The following is an 11471-nucleotide window of genomic DNA, read 5'->3' as shown; positions in this document are numbered from 1 at the left end:
AGGATCTCTTGCACTTACATAGGCTATTAACCAAAAGGTTCCCACCCAGTGATGTAATTGACCTTGTGATCAGATTTTGGTGATCTTTAAGTAGACAAGTCAAAATTTCAAACCCCCTCTTATGGTGTAGGGTACCTAGCCTTCTCTGACGTAATCAGAGTTAGATTTAATTAAGGTGCGCAAGGGCATAGAAGGGAGCGGTTTAAGAAAAGAGAAGTGGAAACAGACAGCAAACTAGGCTGGAGAGAGACCTGAGACAAAGAGATCTGAATTATACGAGAGCCGACCAGGGGAAACACAAATTATGCAGTCAAGTTTCCCACATTTGGGGAAATCGCAGGAGCAGCACACCCAGAGTGCAATGGGTGAGCCTTTCCCTGGGAGAAGCACCTTCATGATCATAGTATCTCACCTGGCAGGTAAGTAGGAGTTGGGCTAGTGCTGGGGAGGGTCGCTGCTCGGGTACCCCCCTGTCAAGTGAAGGAGATCCAACTGAGGCAGCACAAGGGAACTCTCGAAAGAAGAACAAGGCTAGAGGAAGATCTGAGACAAAGAAATCTGACTTTTACCAGAGCTGACCAGAGGAAAGCACAAACACAGTCCCCCACTACCACCAGGAAACATTAACGCCACTGCATCCTTGCTGCTTTCTCATGTGGAAGTCTATTTAATGTGAAAACAAGGTGATATCTAATTAGCACACAAAAAAGAAAATTAAGTGAATTTTTGAAATAAAACAATACTGTCAATATACTATTAAAACAAATTAAAATGGTAAAAGTTATTGTACTTTAAGTAAAAATAAAAGAGCAAAAATATCAATCCCAGTTTTGGATTACTTTAATTAACAAAAAAAATGCATATAGCAGAGGATAGTTTCAATCTTTCTACCTCTGGGTTATGGGCCCAGCATGCTTCCATTGCAGTACTCTGCTGCACATGTAAGTGCAAGAGATCCTGAAGCACTCACTCATCATGGGAAAGTACCAATGTGTTTCTTCATTGGTTGATGGCAGAAACATCTTACAAAAACACTCCAGATTATTGACTTTTTAAAGTTTTTCTAGGAAACGTTCTAGATGATTGTTTATTAGCCTTTGTCAGTATGTAATTTTGCAAAGTGTCGCTGTGGCGCAATCAGTTAGTGTGTATGGCTATTAACCAAAAGGTTGGTGGTTCAATCCCACCCAGGGATGTAATTGACTTTGTTATCAGATTTTGGTGATCTTTAAGTAGACAAGTCAAAATTTCAAACCCCCTGTTATGGTGTTAGGTATTTAGACTTCTCTGATGTAATCAGAGTTAGATTTGATTCAGTGATTTTATAAAAACAGCTAGGAAGCACAATTTAGCAGTGGGTTGCAGAGAAAAAGAAATATGCTGGCAAAAAAATCCAATTGAGTGATTAAACAGCTCTTGGATGGTTTTTCACCTATTACTAAATTAAACTTGCTTCATTGGAAAGGCAGCAAGATGCATCCTCATTTCAATATCTACTGAAATAATACAGGTTGACACCAGGAAACATTAACGCCACTGCATCCTTGCTGCTTTCTCATGTGGAAGTCTGTTTAATGTGAAAACAAGGTGATATCTAATTAGCACACAGGTAAGGAATTAAGAAAATCTTTATTAAAGGGTGAAGATGTTTCTCACAAAATCGTTGCCCCAATGCATCATTGAAATTCAAGCTGGAAAGATGATTTTAATATATCACTTGTACATTTTGTATTGCTCTTCTGGTGACAATGTAGTTTGTTTTTGTCAATTACCATTTTAATAATCGGGTAAAGAAAATTAATTGGATTTTTGAAAGAAAACAATACTGTCAATATACTATTAAAACAAATTAAAATGGTAAAAGTTATTGTACTTTAAGTAAAAATAAAAGAGCAAAAATATCAATCCCAGTTTTGGATTACTTTAATTAACAAAAAAAAATGCATATAGCAGAGGATAGTTTCAATCTGCCTACCTCTGGGTTATGGACCCAGCATGCTTCCATTACAGTACTCTGCTGCACATGTAAGTGCAAGAGGTCCTGAAGCACTCACTTATCATGGGAAAGTTCCAATGTGTTTCTTCATTGGTTGATGGAAGAAACATCTTACAAAAACTCTCCACATTATTGACTTTTTAAAATGTTTCTAGGAAACGTTCTAGATGAATGCTTATTAGCCTTTGTCAGTATGTACTTTTGCAAAGTGTCGCTGTGGCGCAATCAGTCTGTGTGTATGGTTATTAACCAAAAGGTTGGTGGTTCAATCCCACCCAGGGACTTAATTGACCTTGTTATCAGATTTTGGTGATCTTTAAGTAGACAAGTCAAAATTTCAAACCCCCTGTTATGGTGTAGGGTACCTGGCCTTCTCTGATGTAATCAGAGTTAGATTTGATTTAGTGATTTTATAAAAACAGCTAGGAAGCACAATTTAGCAGTGAGTTGCAGAGAAAAAGAAATATGCTGGCAAAAAAATCCAATTGAGTGATTAAACAGCTCTTCATTTTCTGGCTTTATTTTTATGCTAACAAATTTGTTCTCTGAAAAGTGTCCACAAAGCCAAGTCTCTGATTAACATCTTTGTAGGGATGGTTTTTCACCTATTACTAAATTAAACTTGCTTCATTGGAAAGGCAGCAAGATGCATCCTCATTTCAATGTCTACTGAAATAATACAGGTTGACACCAGGAAACATTAACGCCACTGCATCCTTGCTGCTTTCGCATGTGGAAGTCTGTTTAATGTGAAAACAAGGTGATATCTAATTAGCACACAGGTAAGGAATTAAGAAAATCTTTATTTAAGGGTGAAGGTGTTTCTCACAAAATCGTTGCCCCAATGCATCATTGAAATTCAAGCTGGAAAGATGATTTTAATATATCACTTGTACATTTTGTATTGCTCTTCTGGTGACAATGTAGTTTGTTTTTGTCAATTACCATTATAATAATAGGGTAAAGAAAATTAAGTGGATTTTTGAAAGAAAACAATACTGTCAATATACTATTAAAACAAATTAAAATGGTAAAAGTTATTGTACTTTAAGTAAAAATAAAAGAGCAAAAATATCAATCCCAGTTTTGGATTACTTTAATTAACAATAAAAAATGCATATAGCAGAGGATAGTTTCAATCTGCCTACCTCTGGGTTATGGGCCCAGCATGTTTCCAATGCAGTACTCTGCTGCACATGTAAGTGCAAGAGATCCTGAAGCACTCACTCATCATGGGAAAGTACCAATGTGTTTCTTCGTTGGTTGATGGAAGAAACATCTTACAAAAACTCTCCAGATTATTGACTTTTTAAAGTTTTTCTAGGAAACGTTCTAGATGAATGCTTATTAGCCTTTGTCAGTATGTAAGTTTGCAAAGTGTCTCTGTGGCGCAATCGGTTAGTGTGTCTTGTTAGTAATCAAAGGGTTGGTGGTTCAATCCCACCCAGGGATGTAATTGACCTTGTTATCAGATTTTGGTGATCTTTAAGTAGACAAGTCAAAATTTCAAACCCCCTCTTATGGTGTAGGGTACCTGGCCTTCTCTGATGTAATCAGAGTTAGATTTGATTAAGTGATTTTATAAAAAAACAGCTAGGAAGCACAATTTAGCAGTGGGTTGCAGAGAAAAAGAAATATGCTGGCAGAAAAATCCAATTGAGTGATTAAACAGCTCTTCATTTTCTGGCTTTATTTTTATGCTAACTAATTTGTTCTCTGAAAAGTGTCCACAAAGCCAAGTGTCTGATTAACATCTTTGTAGGGATAGTTTTTCACCTATTACTAAATTAAACTTGCTTCATTGGAAAGGCAGCAAGATGCATCCTCATTTCAATATCTATGGAAATAATACAGGTTGACACCAGGAAACATTAACGCCACTGCATCTTTGCTGTTTTCTCATGTGGAAGTCTGTTTAATGTGAAAACAAGGTGATATCTAATTAGCACACAGGTAAGGAATTAAGAAAATCTTTATTTAAGGGTGAAGATGTTTCTCACAAAATCGTTGCCCCAATGCATCATTGAAATTCAAGCTGGAAAGATGATTTTAATATATCACTTGTACATTTTGTATTGCTCTTCTGGTGACAATGTAGTTTGTTTTTGTCAATTACCATTATAATAATAGGGTAAAGAAAATTAAGTGGATTTTTGAAAGAAAACAATACTGTCAATATACTATTAAAACAAATTAAAATGGTAAAAGTTATTGTACTTTAAGTAAAAATAAAAGAGCAAAAATATCAATCCCAGTTTTGGATTACTTTAATTAACAATAAAAAATGCATATAGCAGAGGATAGTTTCAATCTGCCTACCTCTGGGTTATGGGCCCAGCATGTTTCCAATGCAGTACTCTGCTGCACATGTAAGTGCAAGAGATCCTGAAGCACTCACTCATCATGGGAAAGTACCAATGTGTTTCTTCGTTGGTTGATGGAAGAAACATCTTACAAAAACTCTCCAGATTATTGACTTTTTAAAGTTTTTCTAGGAAACGTTCTAGATGAATGCTTATTAGCCTTTGTCAGTATGTAAGTTTGCAAAGTGTCTCTGTGGCGCAATCGGTTAGTGTGTTTGGTTATTAATCAAAGGGTTGGTGGTTCAATCCCACCCAGGGATGTAATTGACCTTGTTATCAGATTTTGGTGATCTTTAAGTAGACAAGTCAAAATTTCAAACCCCCTCTTATGGTGTAGGGTACCTGGCCTTCTCTGATGTAATCAGAGTTAGATTTGATTAAGTGATTTTATAAAAAAAACAGCTAGGAAGCACAATTTAGCAGTGGGTTGCAGAGAAAAAGAAATATGCTGGCAGAAAAATCCAATTGAGTGATTAAACAGCTCTTCATTTTCTGGCTTTATTTTTATGCTAACTAATTTGTTCTCTGAAAAGTGTCCACAAAGCCAAGTATCTGATTAACATCTTTGTAGGGATGGTTTTTCACCTATTACTAAATTAAACTTGCTTCATTGGAAAGGCAGCAAGATGCATCCTCATTTCAATATCTACGGAAATAATACAGGTTGACACCAGGAAACATTAACGCCACTGCATCTTTGCTGTTTTCTCATGTGGAAGTCTGTTTAATGTGAAAACAAGGTGATATCTAATTAGCACACAGGTAAGGAATTAAGAAAATCTTTATTTAAGGGTGAAGATGTTTCTCACAAAATCGTTGCCCCAATGCATCATTGAAATTCAAGCTGGAAAGATGATTTTAATATATCACTTGTACATTTTGTATTGCTCTTCTGGTGACAATGTAGTTTGTTTTTGTCAGTTACCATTTTAATAATCGGGTAAAGAAAATTAATTGGATTTTTGAAAGAAAACAATACTGTCAATATACTATTAAAACAAATTAAAATGGTAAAAGTTATTGTACTTTAAGTAAAAATAAAAGCTAAAATATCAATCCCAGTTTTGGATTACTTTAATGAACAAAAAAAATGCATATAGCAGAGGATAGTTTCAATCTACCTACCTCTGGGTTATGGACCCAGCATGCTTCCATTACAGTACTCTGCTGCACATGTAAGTGCAAAAGATCCTGAAGCACTCACTCGTCATGGGAAAGTACCAATATGTTTCTTAATTTGTTGATGGAAGTAACATCTTACAAAAACTCTCCACATTATTGACTTTTTAAAATGTTTCTAGGAATCGTTCTAGATGAATGCTTATTAGCCTTTGTCAGTATGTACTTTTGCAAAGTGTCGCTGTGGCGCAATCAGTTAGTGTGTAAGGCTATTAACCAAATGGTTGGTGGTTCAATCCCACCCAGGGACTTAATTGACCTTGTTATCAGATTTTGTTGATCTTTAAGTAGACAAGTCAAAATTTCAAACCCCCTGTTATGGTGTAGGGTACCTGGCCTTCTCTGATGTAGTTAGATTTGATAGCCCTGAATTTTCCAATGCGTAGCTCTTTGCAAAAGAGAGATATTGGCAAGGAAAAGCTGTCTTGTACCTTTGCATTTTTCTCCCAAACGAAGGACACTAGAAAGAAAATTTTAAAGCCTCCTGTTAGGCCATCATATACACGACATAGCCCTGAATTTTCCAATCCGTAGCTCTTTGCAAAAGAGAGATATTGGCAAGGAAAAGCTGTCTTGTACCTTTGCATTTTTCTCCCAAACGAAGGACACTAGAAAGAAAATTTTAAAGCCTCCTGTTAGGCCATCATCTACACGACATAGCCCTGAATTTTCCAATGCGCAGCTCTTTGCAAAAGAGATATATTGGCATTGAAAAGCTGTCTTGTACCATTGCATTTTTCTCCCAAACGAAGGATACTAGAAAGAAAATTTTAAAGCCTCCTGTTAGGCCATCATCTACACGACATAGCCCTGAATTTTCCAATGCGTAGCTCTTTGCAAAAGAGAGATATCGGCAAGGAAAAGCTGTATTGTACCTTTGCATTTTTCTCCCAAACGAAAGACACTAGAATGAAAATGTTAAAGCCTCCTGTTAGTGCTTCATCTACACGTTATAGCCCTGCATTTTCCAATGCCTATCTCTTTGCAAAAGAGAGTTATCGGCAAGGAAAAGCAGCATTGTACCTTTGCATTTTTCTCCCAAACGAAAGACACTAGAAAGAAAATTTTAAAGCCTCCTGTTAGTGCTTCATCTACACGTTATAGCCCTGCATTTTCCAATGCCTAGCTCTTTGCAAAAGAGAGATATTGGCAAGGAAAAGCTGTATTGTACCTTTGCATTTTTCTCCCAAACGAAAGACACTAGAATGAAAATTTTAAAGCCTCCTGTTAGTGCTTCATCTACACGTTATAGCCCTGAATTTTCCAATGCTTATCTCTTTGCAAAGGAGAGATATCGGCAAGGAAAAGCAGCATTGTACTTTTGCATTTTTCTCCCAAACGAAGGACACTAGAAAGAAAATTTTAAAGCCTCCTGTTAGGCCATCATCTACACGACATAGCCCTGAATTTTCCAATGCGCAGCTCTTTGCAAAAGAGAGATATTAGCAAGGAAAAGCTGTCTTGTACCTTTGCATTTTTCTCCCAAACGAAGGTCACTAGAAAGAAAATTTTAAAGCCTCCTGTTAGGCCATCATCTACACGACATAGCCCTGAATTTTCCAATGCGTAGCTCTTTGCAAAAGAGAGATATTGGCAAGGAAAAGCTGTCTTGTACCTTTGCATTTTTCACCCAAACGAAGGACACTAGAAAGAAAATTTTAAAGCCTCCTGTTAGGCCATCATCTACACGACATAGCCCTGAATTTTCCAATGCGTAGCTCTTTGCAAAAGAGAGATATTGGCAAGGAAAAGCTGTCTTGTACCTTTGCATTTTTCTCCCAAACGAAGGACACTAGAAAGAAAATTTTAAAGCCTCCTGTTAGGCCATCATCTACACGACATAGCCCTGAATTTTCCAATCCGTAGCTCTTTGCAAAAGAGAGATATTGGCAAGGAAAAGCTGTCTTGTACCTTTGCATTTTTCTCCCAAACGAAGGACACTAGAAAGAAAATTTTAAAGCCTCCTGTTAGGCCATCATCTACACGACATAGCCCTGAATTTTCCAATGCGCAGCTCTTTGCAAAAGAGAGATATTGGCAAGGAAAAGCTGTCTTGTACCTTTGCATTTTTCTCCCAAACGAAGGTCACTAGAAAGAAAATTTTAAAGCCTCCTGTTAGGCCATCATCTACACGACATAGCCCTGAATTTTCCAATGCGTAGCTCTTTGCAAAAGAGAGATATTGGCAAGGAAAAGCTGTCTTGTACCTTTGCATTTTTCTCCCAAACGAAGGACACTAGAAAGAAAATTTTAAAGCCTCCTGTTAGGCCATCATCTACACGACATAGCCCTGGATTTTCCAATGCGCAGCTCTTTGCAAAAGAGAGATATTGGCAAGGAAAAGCTGTCTTGTACCATTGCATTTTTCTCCCAAACGAAGGACACTAGAAAGAAAATTTTAAAGCCTCCTGTTAGGCCATCATCTACACGACATAGCCCTGAATTTTCCAATGCGCAGCTCTTTGCAAAAGAGAGATATTGGCAAGGAAAAGCTGTCTTGTACCTTTGCATTTTTCTCCCAAACGAAGGTCACTAGAAAGAAAATTTTAAAGCCTCCTGTTAGGCCATCATCTACACGACATAGCCCTGAATTTTCCAATGAGTAGCTCTTTGCAAAAGAGAGATATTGGCAAGGAAAAGCTGTCTTGTACCTTTGCATTTTTCTCCCAAACGAAGGACACTAGAAAGAAAATTTTAAAGCCTCCTGTTAGGCCATCATCTACACGACATAGCCCTGAATTTTCCAATGCGCAGCTCTTTGCAAAAGAGAGATATTAGCAAGGAAAAGCTGTCTTGTACCTTTGCATTTTTCTCCCAAACGAAGGTCACTAGAAAGAAAATTTTAAAGCCTCCTGTTAGGCCATCATCTACACGACATAGCCCTGAATTTTCCAATGCGTAGCTCTTTGCAAAAGAGAGATATTGGCAAGGAAAAGCTGTCTTGTACCTTTGCATTTTTCACCCAAACGAAGGACACTAGAAAGAAAATTTTAAAGCCTCCTGTTAGGCCATCATCTACACGACATAGCCCTGAATTTTCCAATGCGTAGCTCTTTGCAAAAGAGAGATATTGGCAAGGAAAAGCTGTCTTGTACCTTTGCATTTTTCTCCCAAACGAAGGACACTAGAAAGAAAATTTTAAAGCCTCCTGTTAGGCCATCATCTACACGACATAGCCCTGAATTTTCCAATCCGTAGCTCTTTGCAAAAGAGAGATATTGGCAAGGAAAAGCTGTCTTGTACCTTTGCATTTTTCTCCCAAACGAAGGACACTAGAAAGAAAATTTTAAAGCCTCCTGTTAGGCCATCATCTACACGACATAGCCCTGAATTTTCCAATGCGCAGCTCTTTGCAAAAGAGAGATATTGGCAAGGAAAAGCTGTCTTGTACCTTTGCATTTTTCTCCCAAACGAAGGTCACTAGAAAGAAAATTTTAAAGCCTCCTGTTAGGCCATCATCTACACGACATAGCCCTGAATTTTCCAATGCGTAGCTCTTTGCAAAAGAGAGATATTGGCAAGGAAAAGCTGTCTTGTACCTTTGCATTTTTCTCCCAAACGAAGGACACTAGAAAGAAAATTTTAAAGCCTCCTGTTAGGCCATCATCTACACGACATAGCCCTGGATTTTCCAATGCGCAGCTCTTTGCAAAAGAGAGATATTGGCAAGGAAAAGCTGTCTTGTACCATTGCATTTTTCTCCCAAACGAAGGACACTAGAAAGAAAATTTTAAAGCCTCCTGTTAGGCCATCATCTACACGACATAGCCCTGAATTTTCCAATGCGCAGCTCTTTGCAAAAGAGAGATATTGGCAAGGAAAAGCTGTCTTGTACCTTTGCATTTTTCTCCCAAACGAAGGTCACTAGAAAGAAAATTTTAAAGCCTCCTGTTAGGCCATCATCTACACGACATAGCCCTGAATTTTCCAATGAGTAGCTCTTTGCAAAAGAGAGATATTGGCAAGGAAAAGCTGTCTTGTACCTTTGCATTTTTCTCCCAAACGAAGGACACTAGAAAGAAAATTTTAAAGCCTCCTGTTAGGCCATCATCTACACGACATAGCCCTGAATTTTCCAATGCGCAGCTCTTTGCAAAAGAGAGATATTAGCAAGGAAAAGCTGTCTTGTACCTTTGCATTTTTCTCCCAAACGAAGGTCACTAGAAAGAAAATTTTAAAGCCTCCTGTTAGGCCATCATCTACACGACATAGCCCTGAATTTTCCAATGCGTAGCTCTTTGCAAAAGAGAGATATTGGCAAGGAAAAGCTGTCTTGTACCTTTGCATTTTTCTCCCAAACGAAGGACACTAGAAAGAAAATTTTAAAGCCTCCTGTTAGGCCATCATCTACACGACATAGCCCTGAATTTTCCAATGCGTAGCTCTTTGCAAAAGAGAGATATTGGCAAGGAAAAGCTGTCTTGTACCTTTGCATTTTTCTCCCAAACGAAGGACACTAGAAAGAAAATCTTAAAGCCTCCTGTTAGACCATCATCTACACGACATAGCCCTGAATTTTCCAATGCGCAGCTCTTTGCAAAAGAGAGATATTGGCAAGGAAAAGCTGTCTTGTACCATTGCATTTTTCTCCCAAACGAAGGACACTAGAAAGAAAATTTTAAAGCCTCCTGTTAGGCCATCATCTACACGACATAGCCCTGAATTTTCCAATGCGTAGCTCTTTGCAAAAGAGAGATATTGGCAAGGAAAAGCTGTCTTGTACCTTTGCATTTTTCTCCCAAACGAAGGACACTAGAAAGAAAATTTTAAAGCCTCCTGTTAGGCCATCATCTACACGACATAGCCCTGAATTTTCCAATCCGTAGCTCTTTGCAAAAGAGAGATATTGGCAAGGAAAAGCTGTCTTGTACCTTTGCATTTTTCTCCCAAACGAAGGACACTAGAAAGAAAATTTTAAAGCCTCCTGTTAGGCCATCATCTACACGACATAGCCCTGAATTTTCCAATGCGCAGCTCTTTGCAAAAGAGAGATATTGGCAAGGAAAAGCTGTCTTGTACCTTTGCATTTTTCTCCCAAACGAAGGTCACTAGAAAGAAAATTTTAAAGCCTCCTGTTAGGCCATCATCTACACGACATAGCCCTGAATTTTCCAATGCGTAGCTCTTTGCAAAAGAGAGATATTGGCAAGGAAAAGCTGTCTTGTACCTTTGCATTTTTCTCCCAAACGAAGGACACTAGAAAGAAAATTTTAAAGCCTCCTGTTAGGCCATCATCTACACGACATAGCCCTGGATTTTCCAATGCGCAGCTCTTTGCAAAAGAGAGATATTGGCAAGGAAAAGCTGTCTTGTACCATTGCATTTTTCTCCCAAACGAAGGACACTAGAAAGAAAATTTTAAAGCCTCCTGTTAGGCCATCATCTACACGACATAGCCCTGAATTTTCCAATGCGCAGCTCTTTGCAAAAGAGAGATATTGGCAAGGAAAAGCTGTCTTGTACCTTTGCATTTTTCTCCCAAACGAAGGTCACTAGAAAGAAAATTTTAAAGCCTCCTGTTAGGCCATCATCTACACGACATAGCCCTGAATTTTCCAATGAGTAGCTCTTTGCAAAAGAGAGATATTGGCAAGGAAAAGCTGTCTTGTACCTTTGCATTTTTCTCCCAAACGAAGGACACTAGAAAGAAAATTTTAAAGCCTCCTGTTAGGCCATCATCTACACGACATAGCCCTGAATTTTCCAATGCGCAGCTCTTTGCAAAAGAGATATATTAGCAAGGAAAAGCTGTCTTGTACCTTTGCATTTTTCTCCCAAACGAAGGTCACTAGAAAGAAAATTTTAAAGCCTCCTGTTAGGCCATCATCTACACGACATAGCCCTGAATTTTCCAATGCGTAGCTCTTTGCAAAAGAGAGATATTGGCAAGGAAAAGCTGTCTTGTACCTTTGCATTTTTCTCCCAAACGAAGG

General features: G+C 38.1%; 1 non-coding gene across 1 annotated transcript; it reads right to left on the bottom strand.

Annotated features, from left to right (window-relative positions):
* Positions 1 to 264: 264 nt before the first annotated feature.
* LOC135018928 (U1 spliceosomal RNA) lies at positions 265 to 427 on the bottom strand. Its single transcript, XR_010216555.1, has one exon. It is a non-coding gene; the product is annotated as a U1 spliceosomal RNA (small nuclear RNA).
* Between the last annotated feature and the right edge of the window lie 11044 nt (positions 428 to 11471).

The sequence above is a fragment of the Pseudophryne corroboree genome, unplaced genomic scaffold (assembly GCF_028390025.1).
Source record: "Pseudophryne corroboree isolate aPseCor3 unplaced genomic scaffold, aPseCor3.hap2 scaffold_330, whole genome shotgun sequence".
Lineage (NCBI taxonomy): Eukaryota > Metazoa > Chordata > Amphibia > Anura > Myobatrachidae > Pseudophryne > Pseudophryne corroboree.
Note: the sequence above shows the minus strand (reverse complement) of the source record. Positions and strands in the feature narration are given on the sequence as shown.